Consider the following 22969-nt stretch of genomic DNA (forward strand, 5'->3'; position numbering starts at 1 on the left):
GTGGCTTGGAGAGACATTTAGATGTGAAGAAATGGATAAGAAATGTGGGGACTACGTTTTCAAATAGTTTAGCTGTGAAGATGAAGAGGAGAAAAGATTGTAGCTCTAGGGTCAGATAAAGGCCCCTCCTTTGTTCAGATATAAGACAACATGCTTATTTGATTAGTGGGGAAAGTAGGGGGATAGAAAGAAGGTGAAAATGCAGGAAAGAGGAGAAATAATAGAGATGCTTATTGAGCACACATTTTAGTAATTTGAGGTATGCAAAACAGGAGGATCTCCATATTCATTCTTAGCAACATTTAATGAAAATAATGAAGAAAACCAAGACTCCAGGAGACCATAGAAAAAAGAAAGATATCCACAGTATCTGGTTCCTAGGTTAGTAAGAAAATGCAACTATGAATTCCCCCATTTGTCTTCCCTTATACAACATAGGATTGACATTAATAAAGGAGTATGATGATGACATACAGATGGTGTGAACAGGGACCCAAGTTCAGTCCGAGGGGCTCTGTTTAGTCCTCTAAGGCAAATGTATTCAGGATGAACAGAGAACAAGAAGTCCTTAGGTAGAGCTGCAAGTGCCTTAGACACCAACTTCACCTGTTGCAGAGCTTTAGACTTCTGAGGAGGCAGGAGTCAAGAGCACACTGTGGAAACTGACTAAAAGATAAAATCACTGTCGAAACTGGTTTGGCTCAGTGGATAGAGCGTCAGCCTGCGGACTGAAAGGTTCCAGGTTCGATTCCTGTCAAGGGCATGTACCTGGGTTGCGGGCACATCCCCAGTAGGAGATGTGCAGGAGGCAGCTGATTGATGTTTCTCTCTCATCGATGTTTCTAACTCTCTATCTCTCTCCTTTCCTCTCTGTAAAAAATCAATAAAATATATTTTTTAAAAAAGAATAAAATCACAGTGATTTGTTGTGGGGTACAAAGATCCCACAGCCTTTTTAAAATAGCTTGGATCCTGATGCGGTAGAGTTCACTTCTGCTAATGGAGCATCAATGGAAAAGCAAGATTTTAGATGCGTTTAGTCCAAACACTTAGATGTGAAGTGCATATAAAAGCAATTGGTAAGGGAAAACTCATAGGGAAAATATTCATTTAGCAGTGACCTAAATTTTATGTTCATTTTCTCTTGATTTCAGTTTTTTCTTTCCTGTCTCTCAAAGTGCTTTAACGGAGTGTTCTCAGAAAGTGTGTCTCTTATGTACTTTCTTTCATGTACAAAACTAAAGCACTAATACTTGGAAGTACATACAACTGTCCTTATTATGAGAACTTGCTTCTCATAAATCTGCCTTAAGTGCATGGAGTTTTTTATTGACGCTGACCTTCCTACCTAGTGCTGGGAGCTTTCTATGTACTGTTTTTATTTCCCACAGTAGCTCTGAGACAGGCAAAAAGAGGGACTCAGCCTCCACAAGGCCATTAGCATAGAGGAACATATGGATATGGAAGAGGTGCATGGAAAGATTGTGAATCCAAAGAACATTACTTTAATCAATATTAATATATACTTTAATTGGTTTAATCACAAATTAAAATTTATATTGTTAAAATTATTTTTGTAATTTTATTTTTAGTATGTATACTAGATTTATATTCATTAATACTAAGAAAATGCTCTAAAATATTGTGGTATAAATAAGATATTATAAATAATGGTAAATGTACCAATAATTACAAATAAAGTCCATGTAATGTGTTTATTTTCTGAAAATGTTTTCAAACCTGATGGCAATATATATATATATATATATATATATATATATATATATATATATATTTAAATTGGCATCTGTAATATAGATTTAGCATATAAAACAAAGAGAAAGTCACCCTGTTTAGTATATTGATAATCAGACAAGGCAGAGTGTTAAATAAAATAATGATATCAAAATTTAAAAATAGTGTATGAAAACAACTCTAGAATTAAACAGACTCATTTCACTAAAGTTGCATTTGGAACTACTAATGATTTTGTTTTAGATGTTTCTCAGTATTTAAAACACAAAACAGAAAATCTTGACATAACCAGATTTTTAAAAATTCGTTTTGTACACATAGTTTTAAAAAGGTACATGTTATATGTTGTTTACGTAATATAGAATTATTAACTGTTTAGTATCCCAATGGCTCATGAAGGAGTTAAATGTGAATTAATTGTTATAGTTGCATATTATGACATATTGAAAAGGGTAACCAGGATAGCTATAGTTCCTTCTATGAGATAATAAAAAATGCACAACATACTGATGTTATTTGACTTATAACATCAACTGAACCCACAGTATGCTAATCTTTTTTTATAACTTTAAGATTATGTTAATTATTTGGAAAATTGTAAACTTTCAGGTTATACTAAAATCTGAACCTAACAGGAGATGAATGACTTTCTTCTCTTCTTAGTAAAGCAAGAACAGTACATTTTGTCACCTTAATGGGATCAATTAGTATTGAGATATCCTCTAAAATATTTTTGATGAAACATGAAAATGACCAGTGGATTATATTCCTATAAATTAGTTTTAAGTTTCTTTCTCCCATTCCCAAATATATACTAGTCTTAAATCATTAACCTAATCTAACAGCTTATTGTCAAAAATGATGAATGTGCCAACCTCTACGTCAGTTTCTGAGTCAGCTGTACAGATCAGCTCTGGGTTTTGTGGGAGATGAGGAGAGGGATATAAATTTCTATAATTATAAAAGAGAGGCTATTAAATAGCTTGCAGTTTGGAACCCATGAAATTACTCAGCTTAGCAGGGCTACATGCAGTACTTTTCCTCAAAGTTATGAAACAGTAAGATTATTTCATTATTAAAATTGAAATACAAGATTTATTATTGCCAGAATATGATGTATAATATAGTGTTTAATGAATATTTGTGATGCCCCCCCAGAAAGCAACATGAAAAATCCCAATATACATCTGTGATTTGAAAGCCAATTTAAAATAAATGCAATGAAATTTTTAGTTATTCATAAGTACAGTGAAAATATCAAGGCTTTTGATATAAATAAATATATATATATATATATATATATATATATATATATATATATATATGTATTTATTAAGGATGTGCTCAGAGTACAGTAAAGCATAGACTAGAATGAGTAATACACCTGTGAGCTATTCAGAGCTGGGTTGGCAATGGTCAAAGTTGCTGACATCTATTCTCTTGCTATGAATCAGACACAGAGTTCATGTCCTGGACTGCCTTTGGTGGCCATGCTTTGCTCCCTAGATTAACTGTTCTTGTCCAACATATGGCGTTTTCCTGACCTAACTTTAACCAAAAGATTCAGTAACTGATCACTCTGAGTTTCTATAAAGCAGAACTAAGAACTCACCAAAAAAGTTAAACTCTTGAATCCTGTCTGGTACCTAATCCATTGTCCACTCCATACTTCTGCCTGCACCCTACATAGGCCTGTTGGTTTCCTGAGATGGGAATCTGGTGAACTCTCAGAGGAGTCTGGCATGATTCATATGCCAGAACGTGGACACAAGGTCAGAGCTTGCACCTTTTCTCTCTAGGTTTTAATCCTCAGCCACATTCAACTTAATAATACTTATTGACGATCTTGGTGGCAGGCAACATTCTGGCTTCTGCATTGCTGACTGTGACAGAGTCCCTGCCCTCAATGAACACATAGTCTACTAAGAAGCAAGCATAGAGATAAATTATTTTAAAATGTTGTAGTAATTGCTATATACTCAGTGTAACTATAGTTTTGGCATTTTGTGCCAAAGCCCACTATTCCAAGAGGTAATTTTCTGATTAAGACTTATTTAATACCTACACTTTACTTATACTATCCATTAATCATTACTGGAATTACCATTAGTATCTGTATTAGGAATTGGAAAAACAAAGGTTAGAAGATTGAAGTAAGTTGCCCAAGGTTGGCCGACTGGCTGGTAGCAAAGTCAGGAAGCAGGCTCAGTTCTATGTTGTTATATTATGGCCTCCAGTTTTTTGTTGCTTCTCACTGAAAAATGAGAAGTGTTGAGATGATATTTCAGTGAAGAAAAAAAAAGATGATTCAATGTGTTTATATTTTCAAAAATACTGTTTTAACACTATAATTAAATGCTTCACAAGTCAGATCTCTGCTTGTGTTAGGAACCATCAAAGTTACCAATGGTCCCTTGCAAAGATAGAAAACCCTAAAGGGAAAAAGAACATCATGTTCTATAGCTATCAGTTAGATTCCGGATTGTCAAATTTACCCACCATGATGCAAAGGAATTTTGTTAAAAGTTTGCGAGGTATTTCTCTTATTTTATGTCAACCAATTGGTCTTATAAACTAATCAGAAGTAGTTTTAAAATATTTTCAAAGTAGAAAATTCTGTTCCTACATTTAAAAAAAGAATTTTATTCCAAAGTTTTTACAGGTGATTGCCCTCGTAGATGTGGCAGAGGAAAGACTTTCAAACAAATGTTCTATAGAGCAAGTTTTTTAAAAAATGTTTCCTTTTTTTGGTTCAGTTAAAATGTTACCTTTACGTTGATGGGATGATTAATTGTCATATTATTTTCAAAAATATCTGCTTACAGCACATGGTTGACAAATATTTGTCATTACATAAAATGTCAGCAAATTAGAATAACTTATGTTTTGTGGAGAAAAAGCATAACTCATCTTTAAGGCCAACTTTAAAATAATATTTTGCTGAAATACAATGTGAAATTCTGTGAAACATTTTCTTGGTTATTCCCTGACTCATTACAAAAGATTCTGAATGTTATAAACAGCATAGGACTAGTTTGCATAAAATTAACCAGCTTAAAAATATTCAAAGTGCTCCAAATTGCAATAATACATTGCAGTACTCAAAGAAAGCCTCATTGCATTGTTATCCATATATTGGGATACTGCTGGCTTTGGAGATCTTGCTCCAATGACCTTCATATTTCACAAATCCTCCACAAAAGCTTCTTGTTCCCACACTCAATAAATGTCAGCTAGCATCAGTTTTAAATACCTATTCCCTAGCTATGTGAAATTAACCACTATTTGCAAATATCTTTTTTTAAGGCTTTTTCTTTGCTATTTTATCTGCCAACATACTGCACCCCCTTCAACTGGTAAATTTACTTCTTAAAGTCTTATTTCACCTTTTTGAAACAACTCCCCATTTTTTCCACTCTGGATTAGATGTCCCAAGAGGCAACAAAGAAAACTTTGTACCACATGGAATTTGCTATTTTTTTAAAATAAAATACTTAAAATATTGAACTTGACAAGTGAAACTTTTTTTTCAAAAAAAGATAAGTCTTACACACTTGCTGGTTCTTTATATAATAATAGCTTCAATAATGTGATACAAGCAGATATGTTTGAAAAATAAATGTATTTAATTGCTTCTATAGAATCCTAGGCTTACATCGTATGTTACATCGTATGTCAGAGATTATAGCGCAGTAATAGTGCACAGTCATTATGCCTGCATTCAAACCCTAATTCTGGTGCTTATGACAGTGTGGCCTTGGCATTCATTGTCTAAAATCTCAGTGTTTCAATTTCTTCATTTGTAAAATGTGAATAGCAGTAGTAATTTCATAAGGGTACAATTTGACTAAATGATTAATCATGTCAAATGCTGAAAAGATTGACTGATACATATAAGAACTTAATATATTTTAGATATTCTTATAGCAGCTGTCACAACCTATTAGAGTTGTTTGCCTACTAATATTTGCTTATCATGAAATTCTGAGCTTTTCTGATTTCAAAATGATTGCATAATAGGTTCTCAAATAGATACAGAAGAAAGGGAGGGAGGGAAGAAGGGTGAGATAGGTGGGGGACCACCAATCAGATTTTTTTTTGTTTTTTATGCAGAAGTCTTTTATCTGAAAAATCCAGGCTTTTATAAATTAAAAATAAATATTTAATACAATAAAATGATCAAATATTAAATCAATTTAGTATAAATATTCACAGTATTGTTATTTAATGAATAAAATGCATTTCTTTACATATCTTATGCACTACATAAAATTTTTGCTTGGTGAATCTAGCCAAGGGTTTGTCAGTTTTGAATGTAATCTTTTAAAAAATCCAACTGTTTGTTGTATTAATTTATATAGTCATTTTGTTCGGTATTTCATTCAGTTCTGCTCTATTTTTATTATTTCCTTTTTCTGCTGACTTTAGGCTGCTTTTGTTCTTCTTTTTCTAGTTTTTAAGATGTAAAGGCATTTACTTTATTTGAGATTTTTCTTGTTTCATGAGATAGGCCTATAATGATATAAACTTCCCCCTTATTACTGTTTCTTGTGTGATTATAACTGAAACATGCAGATAGATTAATTTTATGAAATTAGAAATTTTTAAGAGATACAAATAATTCCCTCATAATCCTGTATTTCATTTAAGTTTAACCCAATAAAGATGTAAAGCTGTGTTTGGAAGAGGGCATAAGAATAAGCAAAATTTCTAACCAGCGTTTAGTATAACTTAAACATTTTTTTAAAAATATAAATTTTTATTGATTTTAGAGAGGAAGAAAGAGAAATAGAAACATCAATGATGAGAGAGAATCATTGACTGGCTGCCTCTTGCATGTCCCCTACCAGGGATCAGGCTGAAACCTGGGCATGTGCCCTGACCGAGAATCAAACTGTGACTTCCTCATTCATAGGTCAATGCTCAACCACTGAGCAACACCAGCCCGGCAACTTAAACATTTTGAGAACACTTCACTTTTGTCATAGTTAAGACACCCCTTTACCCTGTCTTTTATATTGAATTGTACAGATTGAAGTGAATTTTAGGACTGGAAGGAACAAACTAAAAGAAAATACTGGGCCCTGACCAGTTTGGCTCAGTGGATAGAGCATCGGTCTGCGGACTCAAGGGTCCCGGGTTCGATTCCAGTCAAGGCCACGTGCCTTGGTTGTGGGCACATCACCAGTGGGGAGTGTGCAGGAGGCAGCGATGTTTCTAGCTCTCTGTTCCTCTCCCTTCCTCTCTGTAAAAAAATCAATAAAATGTACTTTTTTTAAAAAAAAAAGAAAATACTGGGGTGAAAATTTTTCTTTTGAAAAAAAAAAAATAACATGGGCTAAATCCTCTCAAAAACTTTCCTCATATGCTTACCCAATTTTTATTTCCTTGTTGAAATGGGTTATTTGTATCAATTTTAGAGTATTTGTGTTATTAGGAAAGAAATCATAATCTAAGGTATTAAATGTAGATATAGTAGATACAGACAGCTCAGTTCCTCTTATGTTCTTTAATACTAGCTTTAATAAGAATAGCTCCTATGTTTTCTTTCAGGCACTTTAGAACATTATTATACTTAATTATCACCCATAGAATTTCAAGTTAGAGAATATTTTCACCACATTATAGAAAATATTATATATTTTTCACCAACACATCTCTGAAGATCAGAGATGTTGAACAACATTTTTAAAAGTCTACAGCTAGAAGTGGCAGTCTTGAGACTATAACCATGATCTTTCTAGCCTCAAAGTCCATGTGCCTTTACTGCTACATGCTATCTCTATTTTAACATTTCATTAAATTAAATGTGATGTTCAAAAGGCATTTATAGGCATCTGCCTATGACACTGAGTTTGATACTATTTCAAATAAAATAAAAATCTTCTAAATCAAGTTCAACTTCCTCACCTTGCCTCATTTATCACAATGTATTTTAGAGAAGAGTAAAGATTAATGTATGGTTAAACATAACTATTTCGTTTAACATTTATGGATATCACCTTTCTTTATGCAATAGGACCTAGGTCTGGTCTCTTGGCAAAAATAAACTTTTGAAACTATTGGAATGAACATGGTATAGTATTATTGTGTAAGAACATTGAGGGTGCTTACCATAGAATGCATTTAACCCAAAGGAAACCCCAGTGCATTGCCTTCAGCCCTTTCTGCCCTGAGTATAGTGTAGAGAATATATAGACTTTGAAATCAGACAGAATGGAGCTTAAATACAGGTTTTGTGACTTCCTGATTGTGTGTAATAAGGCATGAAATTTAATACCTGTGAAGTTCAGCATTCTCTTTTGAAATAGAAATAATAATAATTAAATCACAGTGTTAACTCTGGGAGTATGTATTTGGAAGTTAAATTCCCCTAATTGGTAGCTGAGAATACTACTGGCAAGTCTGTTGGGGATTTGTAGCTCTGTTTCTTTGGTTGGTGGGTTAAATGATATGTAATATGAAAAATTCCATTATGAATTGCTTCACCCAGTGTTGCTGTCACTTTAAAGGACTCAGTGACTGTTATCCATTGCATCAATGCATGCTTATTTGACCTATTTTGCTGATAGTCTCCTAATTTTGTTTGCTCATAGTCTCCTAATTGCTTGTAGTCTCCTGTACATTCAAACAAATTAATGCTTCAATAGTGATTACTTGGCTCTACTTCAAGATCATCTTTACTTTGAATCCATTGTAGCACTACATGTTAATTATAATTTTTAGGTACCACTGATGAACCTAGAAATTAAGTGCAACATTTTTGACAAGTATTTCTGGTATCCTATGGTGGGTTTTATCAGTCCAAGATAACAGGCCACCTTTTATTATATAGACCCCCAGTACCAGAAAATTATTAACTAATTCAAGTGTATTTCTCATGAATAACCATAGTGCTCTATACATAAAATGGTGTTTTTTAACCATTAATTATTCTCAAACCTTTCGTTCACTAAAGGAAACGTCAAAAAATGAGACAAGCCGTCTTGTGTACACTCCTTTCTTCATGACATAACAGGTCCCCTGAATTTTAAAGTAACTGAAGTAAAATCAGACATAGTCTGTGGCAGTTTTGCATTCTATATTTTTAAAGGCAAAAATTTCCAATTGAGTCGTAGAACAAACTAAGTTTATAAGGAAATGGCCATTCGTTGTTTACGTGACTGCCAAGCACCTAAGAAACGTTCTCATTCTGGAAAAACCAACAATGTACACCTGAAACTGGGTGGGAGGTTGCCCGGAAGGGTCCGTGGCTTCCTGTTTGCCTGTTTTTTGTTAAGCTTGTTGGTTTGTTTCGGTGGTTTCCAGGAAGATAGCACGCAGCCACATCCACACAGAACTGTGAATGTGGGGTAGTAATGCAAAGACAGAGGATCGGGTAGCAAATTATTTGTAGTTAAAGTATTGTTGAGCCGAAATTCACCAAAGGCAGTGTCCCAACCAGACTCTTTCTAGCAGGAGTTTGACATCATTTAGTTTCCATTGGTTCTTGGATTTCCCCCAAACCTTTTAAAATTTGTCTCTTTTTTTTTTGGGGGGGGGGTGTATTGGCAAATATATTATTATAGAGGCATTCTCGTTTCATTATCAGAGGATACATTATAATCCATTATATAGCTGAATCACTGTTTACTTGCACAGTCTCTTGCTAATGGATATTTGGATTGTTTCTTGTGTATTTGATACTCTAAACCATATTGCAAAAACATCCGTGCAGGTGCTTTTTCATACCTATCAACTCATTTCATTGAGATGCACTTTTAGGCTGTTTAATCTATATTTTAACAACGCATTTAAATCATATTGACAAAGGCTTTATAAAAGGTTAACCATAGCTACTTAGGCACTACCCTGAGCAATACAGGTGTATCTGCTTTTCCACAGTCTTATCACTTTTATTTTAGCCTTAGGATAAAGTTATCTTAATGTTTTAATAGGTAAATATTAAATTTTTGAAGTGTTTTATATATTCGGTAAGCATATTTTTGACATGCAAACTATAATTAATAATTTTTATGTAATATGTAATTGAAATTTAAGTTATTTGACATCATTTTGGACAATTTTTTAAACTTTAGTTTGGCTTTGGTTTCTTCATTTTACATTCAAACGAGTTGAATATTATTTTATTTTTTCTCTCTTTGTCCGGGGAAATCAGTACTTCCTGAAGTTTATTGTGATTCTCCTAATGGTACAATTCATGACTGTCCTCTTTCAGTTCATTCATTGTCAGTGGTGTGCAGTTTTCCTGCTTCCTTCCCGATTGTTTTCTGCAATTTCAGCACCTGCCCGGGGTTGGATGATGGCGTGAGACTAGGGAGGTGAGCTCACTATTGTACCCAAGTTGCTCCTTTTCAGTTCTCAGGTTCCACCAAACCATCATGTCTTTGCCATATTTTCTCTGAGGTTTGCCATTCTGATGGGAGGAAAATTGTGGAACATAGGACAGCATAAGAAGCCTAGAGCACCAGGGAGCAGAGCAGTGTGCTTTATATTTTGCCTCAGCTCATGGGATTGAACCACACTCCTGCCAATGTCTTAGTCGAGGCTACAGGACTCAGGGTCAGTGGGTGGATGGTGGTGGGTATAGGAAATATCTTCTCTGCCTCGTCACAATCAATCACTATTCCATGCAGCAGAGCTATACTATAGCCCGGCATGTGCTATAAAGCCTGGAAAGGATTTTCAGTTCAGCAAAATTAAGAGCCAGGTTGTTCACTAGTACTTTCTAATGTGTTTGCATGCTTTCGTCTCCTTCTGTACCTTTGTGGACACTACATATATCCTGATGATCCAGTCTCAATTTTACATCAAGTGCTTTAAACCAAGATTTTAAATTTAATGTGTATTTTATAAAATTTAAATATGCTGAATTAATGTTATTTAATATTGTTAAATAAGAATACTCTATATCTCTGATACAGTGGTATTAACATCACTTGATCTGACTAATTTAACTATCCCTATATTACTGTGAAATAAGTTTTGTTTTTTAGAAAGTGTGTATACATATACATATACATATACATATACATATACATATACATATACATATACGTGTGTATCTATATCTTTATCTAGAGAGGAAAATCTTTACTATTTCGTGTAATTTAAATATTTTTGAAAATATACTTTTATTGACTTTCCAAATAATCATTGTTAATATGTGTATTCTCTTTATATCTATTATATAACTGGTATGGCTGGTATTTTAGTGCCATAGTTATTTCAATCAATTTCTACACAGATTTCTATCAATGACTTATACCTTTCAAGTAAATTCAATTCTCTAAGTGTTCAGTAACTAGCTTTGTGTTCAGAGATGATGCATATAAACCGGGACTGTGGCAGATGCGTCCATACCTTGCCCCATAACCGAGTGGCCTTTTGGCTTTACTCTGCCCTTCTTTGCCCTTATGCCTCCCACTTTGTTCAGCATTACAGAAACAAAGGATCTTCAAAAGCTATAAAGCTCTTTATGCTCCCCTACAAAGTGCACTGTGGGCGTAAGCACATATTTTACAAATGGCGAATCTGGTACTACTTCCGTAATTAATCATTTCTTGTCAATAGTCACAAACACAGCCATGAAATGCAGAATGAATAATAGGGCGCTGAAAATGCCTGGGCATACTGAGGAGATATAATGATCACTTGTATCTGTAACAGAGGAGCAGGAATACAGCTGCTTGGAGCTTGGGCCAGTTTGGAGGAAAAAGGGAGACTTTGCCAGAGGACTCTGTGTTTCTACCATCCAGAGGCAAGCTGGGGAGAATATAAAGTGCCACCGTCATATGGAAGGCACAATTAGAGTCACAGTGTGACCGAATTCCAGGGAAATCACATGCTGTAAGCCCTTGGTAAAGATCAGATCCAAGAGTATAAGGAAGTGAAGAATTTATAAAAGCAAAAATGAAATAAAGCCCTAATTCTATATTTATGTTTTATGTTAATGTCCTTAAGGAGTATAACAAGGGTTTCTGGTTTGAAAAAGCTGAGATAGAAGGACTTTGGATGAGTAAATAGTCAAGGTCCTTTATTTTACCTCTACCGGCATAATCTTAGTCCCAGGGACAGAAATACCCATGATGCAGGGCACATTTGTGATAAGAGGAATCAGAAAGATACCAGTTGTTTAGAGATCTGAGAAACTGTTAACAGAGAGTATGTTCTTGTGCCACGAACACATTTTCAGATAAATCAAGCAGCAGAGAAAGGCAGGAAGTGGGAATTCAAGTCAGAGGCCCTGTATCATTTTCCTGCTGTGATAGGAAAAGTGAAATGCTTTTAATCACAACAGTGTGAGCTAAATTAAGGTATTATTATGTAACAACTAATGAACTTGTCTAATGGATGGGAACACAGCAAATGCACGATCATGTGCTTTCCCGATGATTGATGCTAAATAGGTTAATTTCATAAAATTAACATTTACGGGGTTTCAGTACTCTGATGGGTGTGTAGGTATGGGCCAGAGGAAATGAGGCAAGTGTAAATAAAGTGTAGTTTTTTTCTTTGAGCGATTTACAGGTTAGTGATTGAAAAAAATATGTAAAGTATTATGCCATTACAATGTGAAAAGTCCTCCATAGCGTTAGATGCAAAGGAGTGACATCATCGATTTATGCTCTCAAAGAACTACCCTGCCTCTCAGCTAAGAATAGACTGAAAAGAGGCAGAGAGACCACAATCCAGGCAGAAGACTTTGGTGGAACAAGTGGGTAGCAGTGGAGATGACAAAACATTGATAAAAAATATGTTTTATTTGTTTATCTATTTGTCCATATATTCAATCATTCATTTATTTAGACAAAGGTTCTGTCTTACTGAAAAATTGTAACAATAATACAATATACACTTACCAAGGTCCTCAAAGTATTACAGTTTTTACTGTATTTGCTTTGTCTTTCCTCTTTCTGTATATGCACATACATATATATTTTTCCAAAATATTTCAGAGTAAATTGTAGGCATGTTTCTTAATCTAAAATAGTTCATTGTGTAATGTCTAAGAACAAGTGCATGCCCTTAAACAGCCACAGGGGAAAAAAACAAATTACTCAGTCAATTGGCATTGGCACAATGACCTAATCTACAGACCTTGTTCAAATTTGTCCAATTGCCCCAATAATAGAAAATTGAGGATCATATGTTCCATTCAGTTGTTTCTTTTTAAAAATTTTATTTTTCAATTAAGACATTCAACATTATTTTGTATTAGTTTCAGGTGTCCAGAATAGAGGTTAGATAACTTTATAAAGGGACCCCTCTGCTATTTCAAGTACCCACTTGGCTCCATACCTAGTTATTACAACATTGTTGACTATCCAGGGTGTTCCCCAAAAATGTATGCATACTTTACAGCTGATAGCTCAATTGATGTTTCTTTCTTTCAGATTTAAACCATTGGGATTAATAATTATTCAAAGCATGTATACATTTTTAGGAGACACCCTATATTTCCTCTGCTATACTTCATCCAAATGATTATTTTGTAACTACCAATTTGTACTTCTTAATCCATTCAGTTCCTTTAGTTCCTTTTAATCTGGAAAAATTCTTCAGTCCTTTGTGTTTCATTATATGGAAGCATACAGGCCAGTTATTTATAGAATGTCCCCCAATTTGGGCTTTTCTGATGTTTGCCCTTAATTAGATTCAGCTTAGAGACAACTTTACCAGAAGTGATGACCTTTTCTGGGAATTATATCAGGAGACACATGTTGTTGATCTATCACTCATTACTGGTGATGTTAATTGGATCACTTGGTTTTGGAAGACTCTGCTAAGTCTTTGCACTATAGCGTTGAATATTTCCATTTTAATTAATAAATACCTTGTTACTTTGAGACTATTAAATATCTCATGTCTTCTCAAAATTTCACCTACTCCTTTTAGCATCCATTGATCATTGTCACTTTTATTATCATTGCTCTTGTCTGGGGTGAATTTATAATCCCTTCATTTCTTCTTCATTTATTAGCTTGATTTCTACTGAAAGGAAGAGCTTTCTCTTCTCCCTCATATTTTTTAAAATGTATTAACATATTTTTATTTTATTCAATCAGTTATAATCCTTTATGCCATTATTTTAATATAGGGTGTCCCAAAATTCACGCAAGATTTGAATTTTGCGTGAGCATTAACAACAAAACAAACAAACAAAAAAGCCTAATTTTACTTGCTTTATTGAATCAGATTCTAATATCTGTTGCCCTTTGATTTCAATCCCTTCAATTTGATAAGCATTACCAATTACCAATTATGGCCCATGAGCAGGGACAATGAAGACCAATGAAGACCACGGCTTTGCATATGTGCCAGCAAAGCCATGGAGGCCTTTTACCCGATGTGCTATTCCATACATAACCCTATACTGTATACTTAATGAATCAATAAAACATTTACAATTTTTAATTATAAACCTGTGTTTTCTACCAAAATTCTTGCGTGAATTTTGGGACACCCTATACACGTCTCCATAATTCTCTGAGAGATTTTCTCACTTCCAGCATGAGGTATTTCAGACTCATCTTGTATTTTCCTTCCCTAACACTGAAATCAGCCATTTCGCCAGAAGCCCCAGTTTCTTTAAATGGAGAATGTTATTAGAGGTCAAGATCTGGGTTCTATATGTTCTCATCAGTGCAGGGAAGTCATTGCGTCTACATCTTCTTGGTAAACACAGCTAGAAACACATATCAAGATAAATACATTCACACACACACACACTTCTATAGCTATCTATACAGCTAACGAGCTATATTAAAACTATGGGTTTACACTATCTCTAATTCCAATCTAATGACAGAATTCATTTTATTTTCTTCCTTTCCAGACTTAAAACTTTCCTCTGCCAAAGACAATAACAGTACCCTTACCTTCAATATATTTACTTATATATTTAATCTAATAATGTACAGAAAGTAGTTTCAGTATTACTTAGGTCCCTAAGAAAGGAAGTCTACTACTGAGCATTTAACATTTGTTTAGAGTTCTTTTTTTCTTTAGTCTGAAGGCATATAGTCCAACTACTACTGTGTTGAACTGTTATTTGGGTAAGATTTCTACTATCTCCTCATTAGTTAATGTTATTTATTCAAATGTCATTTGTCTGAAATATGTTTTATATATCTAGATTTTAACCAGATAATTTAATTAATTCATTTAAATATATTATTTTATTTTGTTTGGTAAAGTGTTTAAGTATAGACTTTCCTTCAATCACTGCTTTGTGTCCTACAGATTTTGACATACATCAGACATATATTCTGATACACACATATACATATGTTTTCATTTTTATTCTTTCTAAATGTTCTTGAGTTTTATTTTCTACTTCCACATTCACTCAGGAATTATTTAATAAAATATTTTTGATTTGTTATTTATAGTCAAAATTACCTTTTGAATTTAATAATTTATAAGTTTTTATGTTATTAGAACTGTAATTATCTAATAATAGGGTAATATGCAAATTGATCAGGATGTCATCACAGTAATGACCAATCAGCAGGCTGCGTGCACAGCAGGTGGGTGGGGACTTGCAGCATTGGGAATGCAATGGCTGCTGCTGTTTGCCCAGGATCGGCCTGGGGCTCAGGCAAACTGCTGATGGCCACTGCTGCTTGCCCGGGACTGGCCCGGAACTCAGGCAATCCGCCAATGGCTGCTGCCACTGTAATGGCCCGAGGCTCAGGCAATGAGGGCCGGGTGAGGCTCAGGCAAGTCACAGTGGCTGCAAAGGCCGAGGGTCAGGCAGCCTCGTGTCTGACAGTGGCAGCAGCACAGGCATGATGGAGTCATTGTCTTCCCCTGATTGCTGGGTTGCCTCCTGCAGAGGGAGGCCAGAGTCAGCAGCAACGAGGGGGTTATGGGGGTGGTTCCTTTCCATGATCAGCCAGTTGCCTCCAGGAAAGGGAGGCCAGACTGCGGCTTAGGCCAGACTAAACCGTCAGGAGGACATCCCTTGAGAGCTCCTGGACTGTGAGAAGGGGCAGGCTGGGCTTAGGGAACCCCTCCTCTAGTGCACAAATTTTGTGCACTGGGCCTCTATTCCTATATAATAAAAGGCTAATATGCAAATAGACTGAACAGTGGAACAACCAGAGCAACTGAACAGCTGGTTGTTATGATGTGCACTGACCACCAGGGCATGTGCATGGAACGTGGTGGGCATCGGCCGTGGCAGGATGGCGGAGTAGGTAAGCAGGGGTGCCAGACCAAGGTGGGGCACTGGTTGCTGTCATCAGGGTGAGCCTCTGGAGGTTACTGAGAATTCTTTGCTCCCATGTGCCATGGTCCCACCCAGTGCTTGCACCTGCTGCCAGCGCTGGCCCCACTCGCACCCACTGCTGGTGCCTGTGCTGGTGCCTGGCGCTGGCCCCAATCGCTCAATGCCATTAGTGGGTGCGTGCAGTGGCTGCCAGCCCCAATTGCCCCTCAGGGCTTCTCCACCTCCCCCTGCCCCTAGGGGAGATTGGGACCAGCAGCCATCTCTCACACCCACTGCTGGCGACAGCCCCGCTCACAGCCGCTGCTGGTGCCTGACACTGGTCCCAATCATTCGGTGCCATCAGCAGGTGTGAGCGGCGGCTGCTGGCCCTGATCACCCCTGAGGGCTTTTCCACCTCCCCTTGCTCCTGAGGGACGATTGGGGCTCCTGAGGGGCTACTGGCACTGGCCCCAATTGCTTCATGCCTTCAGCGGGCATGAGTTGGACCGGTGCTGTCAATGTGTGGGAGTAGTGGCGGGAGCGGGGCTGCCGGCAGACAGGTGACCAGGGGCCGTGGTGGGAGGGGACAGGAGGGGGTGCGGAGGTTGGGCTGAGACCCACCCTGTGCCTACAGCAGCCTTGTGGCTCACAGTTCCTTTCAAGGTGCATGAATTCATGCACTGGGCCCCTAGTAATATTTATAATTATAAAACATTTTGTGATTTAATATATGCTTAAATGTAATGATTGTTCCTTCAGTGATTGAAACGATATATTCATTATTATCCAAGTATATAAAAATACATTTGTCTATCTGCTTTATATATATATATATATATATATATATATATATTTATATATATATATATATATATATATATATATATATATATACCTTTTGATTAGTTTTTAGGACTTCTATATGGTATCTTTATGTCCACTTCATTTATCCCATACTAATTTTAATGTATTAAAATTTCCTATAATTAATGTCTCTCTCTGTCTCTACATCTCTTGTAGTTTTTGCTTATAGAGGTGTTGGCTATGTTATTTTATGCAGGGATAGTCACAGTTTTTATATCTTTATTGGGAATTGATATTTCTAGCATTAAAAGCAATAATTCTTTGCCACATTTAATGTCCCTTACTTTGAAGTTTATTTTTATCTATTTATTTCTTTAGAACAATAAACACCTTTATGAGCTGCAGTAGGAAAGAGGATTAATTTGCCTTTCTGGGCCTTGATTTCCTCAGGTAGAGCTGCTCCTTGCCCTGTGGGGCATTGGCTGTCTGTCTGCTTGGCAGCATTGGCCCTGGTCTTGGAGCTATGCACACAAGAAGCTCGCCCTTCTGGAACTGCTCCTGGGGAAGACTGCAGATTTTGGCATGCTTTTTTCCCTTTCTTCTGAATTTTCTTTGATCGCTTCGTGTTTAAAATCTCTTCCTCCTCAGGAATCAGCTTGGCTCCCTTCTTGTTTTCCTGGGGCAGTGCCTAGAGGGACCCCCACTGCTATAGGGTCTTGGTGCAGAGCAGTTTGTTGTTGGATGCATTGTAGACAGCATCAGTAATCCTTGTTTTGTGTGTACAACACTCAGAGCCCCAGGAGAAATTTCTCACATCCAACCTCAAGGCAAGGTACACCTTGCTGCCTCCGCACACATGGGGACTGTATGTATGGGACAGGAACCAATCTTAGTGTTGGCAGCGAGGCATCCAGCTCTCGTGGTGGGACTCCCCCCCCCCCCCCCCACCCATCCAGGTTTTGCAGCACTGTGCCAGCTGTCCGAAGAGATGCCCATGGCTCAGCAGCAGTGGAAAGAACTGAGGTTTATTGTGTTTGATTTCAGTATTGCCTGATATGTCTTTGCCCATCTCTGTATAGTTTATTTTTAAATATATTTTTATAGAATTCAGAGAAGAAGGGCAAGGGAGAGAGAGACAGAAACATCAATGATGAGAATCATTGATTGGCTGCCTCCTGCATGTCCCCCACTGCGGGTCAAGCCTGCAACCCGGGCATGTGCCCTCACCTGGAATTGAACTGTGACCTCCCCATTCACAGGTCAGCACTCAACAACTGAGCCACGCCAGCTGTGTTCTTCACAGTTTCTGAATCATTTGTGTGTGTCTCAAATATATTTGGGTTTTGCTATGTCAGTCAAATCGAAAATCATTTTCGTTTACCAGAGAGTTAAACCATTCATTCATATTGTTGATAAGTGTGAAAGGTTTGACTGCAACTCTCATTTTGTGTAATAATTACCATATATTATGCTATATTGGATTCATTTTTCTATATGAAAAATAGTGGAGTTTGGCTCTTTTTAAAAAATTTCTTTTGGTGTTTAGGGAAGACTGGTTTTGTTCTATGTGCTAATTTTGAAATATTTATTTTTTAATTTATTTATTTCCCTGATTTCTTTTTATAGCATGTTACTTTGTTTTTTTCAGCTTTGAATGATGTACTTTTAGTTCTAACCTATCACCTACAAAAAACAAAACAAAACAAAAAAAACCTTCCCTTTTTCCCCTCCCTTCTCTCATTTTTAGTTGCATTATTTCTACTTTGTAGAACATACACATTATGTACACATTATGTACCTAATATCACAAAATACATTCCATCCTTTACCTCTCCTTTGTTTGAGTCTTAAATCTACAATTAAGTATATTAAAAAGTCACTATCAGTTTTATTGCTGAAATTTCTCAATTCATCTCTTGGTTGGGTTCTGTGAGCACTTAAAACTGTTTTACAATAGAATTGATCCTTGAATTACCATGTAGCCAACTATGAAATCCTTGGTTAAATTTTCTATCCTTGAATTATTTTTAAATGCTGTTTCACTGATATGTTATTTTGTATGTAGTTTCTTAGGAATCTAATACGAATTAATTATCTTACCTCATTATCTACCTATATACTGGAGTCTATATATTCTTCATTATACTATTTTTTTTCCTCCAGTTGTCCATTCAATATCTAATATTTTATTAAAAATTAGGAAAATATGAAAGAAAATTAAGGTATATCCAATTGCTAGAAGGAAGTAATTAAAGCAGCTCATCTATAACCCATCAACTCCTGTCTTAGTCCATTTGTTTGCTATAATAAAGGCTGGATAGCTTATAAACAACAGGAATTTACTTCCCACTGTCTGGAGACCAAAAGATTAAGGTCAGGGTGCAGGCACTCTCGGTACAGGCCCTCCTCCAGCTTTCAGGCTTCTGGATCCTTGGGTGGGTGAGGACAGTGACTAGGGAGCACTGTGGGTTCTCTTTTAAGGACACTGATCCCATTCATGAAGGTTCCACCCTCAAGACCTAATAATCCCCCAAAGGCCCCATCTAAATAATACCATCACTTTTGGAAGTTAGGATGTCAACATGAATCAGAGGGAGGGCACAAACATTCAGGCCATAGCTTTTCCTTTATGGGGTTAAGTGCCCTTAGGAAAAAGAATATTGGCAGGTGACCTAATCCCGTCTTCTTGTTAACTGGATATTTGGGTATAAAAACTATTGGTATTTTCCAGGAAAGAGAGAATTTATCTATAAAATGCACCTCACAGGATAGTCTAGCTAAGGGGAAACTATAGAATCCAGCATCTATAACAGTGGTTCTCAACCTTGTCTGCACATTAGAATCACCTGGGAATCTTTTTCAAATCCTGATTTCTGGGCCTCATCCTCTGGAAATTTTGTTTCTTTGTTATGGGGTGAGGCCACAACATTAGTAACAAAGAAACAAAATTTCCAGGAGCTGAGGCCCAGAAATCAGGATTTGAAAAAGATTCCCAGGTGATTCTAATGTGCAGCCAAGGTTGCGAACCACTAATTATAAGGTTTAGCTCCCTGGAAAATGTGGTATCAGCTATACAAGTGTTGGAGGTATTAAATATAGGTGTTTCATAATTTAAATGTTTCCACTGCACAAGGTTACCCCAAGATTGTTGCTCGGAGACCTCATTCACAATTCTTGGCCAGAAGTGTGTGTCTCATATGGAAAGATAGGATCTGGGGAGCTATCTTTGTTATGCCAGACCCTTCTCTCTCCTCTCAGTTTTTTGATATACCTAGAAAACTTCACACTAGGAAAGATCTGATTTTTATATGTCTAATTAGGAAACCTACTCTTTTATGTTAACTTACTACCCTCAAGAGATTTGTTTTCTATTAACAGGTATAGATTTTAAAACCTTTTTTTCACTCACTGCATTAACAGAGTGAAGATGGGCTACATTTTATCATCACGACCCTCTAAAAAGGTAATTGTGGAAGGTCCTTTGAATGCTGAGCACTTGGATGAACTTGGTTAGGTAAATTAGGAAAATAACCTTAGGAGGGTTGCATTGTTTTCCATATCAGAAAGAAATGCATGTTAGAAAAAACCTAGATTGCCTTCAAGAGATTATTGACAGGAATATGGATGTTGAAGGTGATTCTGATGAGGCCTCAGACAAAAATGAAAAAAAATGTTTTTGCAAACTGAAGGAAAGTTAATCCTTATAAAGTAGCAAAGACCTTGGCTAAATTGTGTTCTAGTGTTTTGTGAAAAATTAGCAAGTGATGAATTTGGATATGCAGCTGAGGAGATATGTAAGCAAAGTGTTAAGAGTGTAGTCTGGATATCTCCATGCTGCTTATAGTAAAATGTGAGAGAAAAGAGATAAATTAAAGGAATTGAAGAAGAAACCAGAACTTGAAGATTTAGAAAATTCTCAGCCTATCCATATTGCAAAAAACAAGAAAGTATGTGAGAGAACTTGAAGGGTAGGGCTGGAAGATGACATCACAGGGAGATCATGGGTGTGAGTCATGTGTCTAATCAGCCATCTCAGCAGAAGCCAGGAATAGAGATGGGTTATACCAGCAGAAACACTGCTGGCTTTGACTAAAGGGGACAGAGATGGTACAAAATGAAAGAAAAAAAAAAGGCTGTTGGACATACGGGATTCCACATGATGGGACACTAGAGCTATCTGGCTGTGAACATGTATTATCTTCCAATAAAAGGAAAGAATAGCCCAAAAGGCAGTGCTATTTCCTCCTCAGATCCAAAGGATGGGGTCACCTCCTTAGTTATTACTACAATAATGTCTTACTTGTCTGTTCACACATAGTCTAATTGATACCCATCTTTTATTTATATTGTGGGCCAAAGTGATTTTCCAAACTGTACTGTGATCTGTATATTCATACTTCCCTCCAGTCCCATCCCCTCCACTCTAAGAACCATTACTTGGTCTTAGGAAAAATCAAAACCCCTTAATGTTACTTATATCACCTCAAATGGCCTGGCATCCACCTACCTCCCCAAGCTCATTTTATATCATCCTCTTCCTCCATCTCTCTGGCCCAGTCCAACTGATTTTCCCATAGTCCTCATACTCACCAGATACTCTGCAAGGCCATTGCAAATGTTGATCTCTCTTCTTATAATGATCTTCCTGTCTTTCTTTTCCTAGTTAATACCTACTAATCCTTTAGTTCTCAGCACTAAAATAATTTCCTTAGAAAATTCTGAGTATGTGAAATTTCACTGTTATGGTCACTCATAGAACTGCAAATTCTTCTTCGCATAGTACTGTAAGCCACACAAATAGAGGGAACAAGTTTATGTGCACATTTGTGTCTTTACAGATGGGCACTTAACTCTGAGTAGAAATCTAATAAATACCTTTGAATAAATATATGCATGAATGAATGAATGAATGAATTTTATATCTCAAAGAGAATCTTGCTTTGGATTGTTCATAACTATCTGCTTTAATTCTATCTAGCTTTGTTTAATAATAATTTTTAAAACCCATATAAACATTGTTATGAGTGAATTGGTTAATTTTTACTATTTTATACTCAAAACTAGAGGTCCTGTGCATGAATTCATGCACAGGGGGAGGGCTGATGGGAACCAATTGAGGCTGGAGGCGAGGAGGGGACACGGGGGTTGGCCGGCTGGTCATGCCCCTGATCGGGGTGAGGGGGTATGATTGGGGGTGGGGCTGGGCAGGGGGAGGGGCCACAGCAGGTTGGGGGTGCCAATCATGCACAGATCAGGCTGGTTGGCTGCCACAGTGCATGTCATAGTAAACGGTTGCTCCTGTCGTTTCACTGTTCAGTTGCTGGGCTTTTATATATATAGATAAATCTATAAAAAAAAACATGTATTTATCTAGAATAAAGCAATTAATGTAAAAGATATTTCTTGAAAATGGTAAGAGGCACCATCAACTCTTGATACTCACTCAAAATTTGATAGTGTGCACTGCTATACATCTTCCCCTGTTCCTCCCTTCTTTTTCCTCTCTCTGTCATCAGATCATTTCTTCTCCTAAATTATGCAACTAAATAATTTCTTTAAAAATTATTATGGGCTTTGAAAAAAAAAATAGCCTACAAAGGAGATTACAGCATGTAAGCCAAACCATGACAGTCACTGGTAGAACACTATTATTCATTTTTACTCTAAAACATTATTGTTAAGTACTCAGAGCACAGAAGGGTGAGCCATTCCAGAGAATTGGGGTTGATGGTTTCTCTGAGGACTAGTTATGACTGTACTTTTTGAAACATACAATCACAGCAGTGTCTTACCCTTTAATATTGACGACGCAATGGCCTATTATGTTTTAATTTAGCTCTAAGAATATCTCTGGCATTTAGCATTCCTTTTCCTGTGGCCTCCACTCAGAAGGTCCCCTTTCAAGGACGGTGTGCAATACTATTTTGCTAATGCTAGTGTTTTATATGCCAGTCTCTTAGTCAGCTCATTGTGTGTGTTTTTTTTCCTCTCTGAAAATATTTTATAGCAAAGGAATAATATCGCAAAAAGAAAAGACATTTATCAAGTGAAAGTAGAAAAAAAAAGACCAAGAACTGCCAAGAAAAGCTTTTATTCCTTGTAAGGAATAGTGCAGAAACACATTCTGTGAATGACGAAATGGCCAGATTTGAAGGGTTCTAACACCCTGTAGAGGCTAAAGTTGTATCAAGTTCA

At 36.4% G+C, this 22969-nt stretch overlaps 1 protein-coding gene across 1 annotated transcript in view; it reads left to right on the top strand.

The window, feature by feature from the left end:
- The window catches only part of SPAG16 (sperm associated antigen 16), a 658615-nt gene that overhangs the window by 382671 nt on the left and 252975 nt on the right, over positions 1–22969 (top strand). The gene's annotated exons all lie outside the window — the stretch shown is intronic.

Source organism: Myotis myotis, unplaced genomic scaffold (assembly GCF_014108235.1).
Source record: "Myotis myotis isolate mMyoMyo1 unplaced genomic scaffold, mMyoMyo1.p scaffold_m19_p_8, whole genome shotgun sequence".
NCBI classification, from domain to species: domain Eukaryota; kingdom Metazoa; phylum Chordata; class Mammalia; order Chiroptera; family Vespertilionidae; genus Myotis; species Myotis myotis.